General features: G+C 35.7%; 1 non-coding gene across 1 annotated transcript; it reads right to left on the bottom strand.

The window, feature by feature from the left end:
* Positions 1–2,066: 2,066 nt before the first annotated feature.
* LOC136231610 (small nucleolar RNA R71) lies at positions 2,067–2,173 on the bottom strand. Its single transcript, XR_010689982.1, has one exon. It is a non-coding gene; the product is annotated as a small nucleolar RNA R71 (small nucleolar RNA).
* Positions 2,174–2,491: the final 318 nt, after the last annotated feature.

The following is a 2,491-nucleotide window of genomic DNA, read 5'->3' on the forward strand; positions in this document are numbered from 1 at the left end:
TTTGTAAGGTACCTAAATATTTGGTAAAATACAAATAGGAACAAAAAGAGGTTAAAAACAGAAGAAAACCCTACAGAAAGGAGTCAAAGACGACGAAGATCAAACGCACCGAAACGAGGACGAGGACGAAGTTGGAAACGGAAGAAATCACTCCGTGTCGCGACCGAGAATCCTCCATTCACTGTCGCGACACGCGTCGATAGATTCTCCCCCTTACCATTTCGAAGGCTAAATATTTACTCCCCCATTCTCGGCCGAGAATTTGGATTCTCGGTAAGAGTAGAAATTCTGAAAAAGCCATACTTACACGTTCGTTCACAAAGAAACGCGTTCGTTCGATTGGATAAGATCGCCTCTTCGTAGTAGACACGTTCCTTAAACTCGACTCTTCAACATCTATAAATAAAGAGTTGATTTCAGAGTTGAAGATATAGAAAATTGAAGAAAAGATTAGTATAGAATTAATGCAGAAATTCTGAGTCAAGCGATTCAGAGTTAGAAGTTCGATTCTGTAAAAAGCAATATGATGTACACACATTGTTTATTAAATAATTTCAAACACAGTAGCATTTAGATTTGTTCATATTAGTTTACATTTTGGTAGTAGATAGACCAGTCTCTATTCTGAAGATTCAGCGAGAAGATTTAGTAGAGGATCCGCCCCGGAGTCTGACAAACTCTAACGAAACCCAAGGAAAGGATTGACAACCCATTCACTTGCAAGTCGTCGAAAGTTTCCATGCTTCTTGTTCTCTGTAAACTTGTATCAAATTCATATTTCATCTAATAAAGTTCATTCTATTCAATAGATTTTTATGTAGCACTTTGGTAAATGATCCGAAGTGAGTTATGGTGTTTTCATTAAAACGTAGTTGAATTCAAAATCTTTACAAGGAAACTTTGTTGATCACTTAGACAAATTGATAACATTAGTAGAGTATTAATTTGGTTAAGGTAGCAATCTAACCCGACCGTAGGAGGATTGACTGCAGTTCAAAGCCTTTTAATTAGAGGAATCAACGTTATTTCATTTTTATAATTTATACAAAGTTTAAAGTTGTTTTCTTTGCTTAATGCAAACGAATACATTTGTTTACTTTTCTAAAGAACTAAACGTTTTTGTTTTGTAAATTTATCCTTAAATCAGAAGTGATTTCTAACATTCGTCATGCTCTAATCTAATTCTTATTCTAGCAATTTCTAAACCAAATCCAATTAAACGATTTTACACATTATTAACCTTAAAAGTAAATCTAACTGATTCAAAATAAGTTTTTGTTAAAAAAGCGTTCCCTGTGGGATCGATATCTTTTATTACTACAAGCGTATACCGTGCACTTGCGGAAACCGCTCAACAAGTTTTTTGCGCCGTTGCCGGGGATTCGCCAAAATTTTTGACAAAAATTTAGATTTTTCATGTTATATTTCGAATCTAGGTTTATTCATACTTATTCAAACTTTTATATTTCATTTATTTCAAATTACTAACATATTTATTTTTCAAATTCTGTTTTGAAGGTAGTTTCGGTTCGTGCGAAATTTCAAGTTCATGCGCAGTTCTCGAAGTTCGGGCACGCCACCAAACCTATTAGACCCAGAAATTGAAAGAACCATTAAGAAGAACAAGAAAAACAAGAAAAACAAAAACAAAACTCCAATAAAGACTAGAGATACCGAGCCAGAAAAAATGGCAGATCCACCAACACTTATGGATTACGCTAGGCCAGGTGTGGCCGGTGTTACCAACAGCATAGTTAGACCCCAAATAAATGCAAATCAATTTGAAATTAAGCCTGCTTTGCTTAATATGTTGCAAAATAACGTAACATTTCACGGGTTGCCTAACGAAAATCCTAACACCCATTTGACAAATTTTCTTGAAATTTGTGACACTTTTAAAATAACAGATGTGACTGCCAAAGCAATCAAACTTCGCCTTTTTCCTTTCACTTTGAAGGATAGAGCCAAATATTGGTTAACTTCTATGCCAGCCGCAACTTTTGCGACTTGGGAGCAACTTGCCCAAGCATTTTTTATCAAAATATTTTCCATTAGCAAAAACTGCAAGAGTCATAAAAGAGTTAACATCTTTTTCTCAACATGACAATGAAACTCTTTATGAGGCTTGGGAACGATTTAAAGAACTTCAACGCTTATGCCCACACCACCAATTGCCCGATGCACTTTTAATGCAAACATTTTATAATGGGTTAAACCCTACAACTAGAGGTTCATTAGATGCAATGTCGGGAGGGTTATTTATGAAGAAAATGTCAGCCCAAGCAAGAGAACTTTTGGAGGAAATGGCACTTAACAGCAGTATGTGGCCCGTAGATCATGGACATATACCAGTGGCGAAACCATCATCCTCAACTACATCGTCGGTTAAAGGTATAGTGAATCTTGATCTAATTGCGATGTTACAAGCCCAATTTTCTGCCTTATCGCACAAAATTGATAGGTTTATGGCACCGTGTGATTCTAATGGTAA

This window comes from Euphorbia lathyris, chromosome 5 (genome assembly GCF_963576675.1).
Source record: "Euphorbia lathyris chromosome 5, ddEupLath1.1, whole genome shotgun sequence".
In the NCBI taxonomy this organism is placed as follows: domain Eukaryota; kingdom Viridiplantae; phylum Streptophyta; class Magnoliopsida; order Malpighiales; family Euphorbiaceae; genus Euphorbia; species Euphorbia lathyris.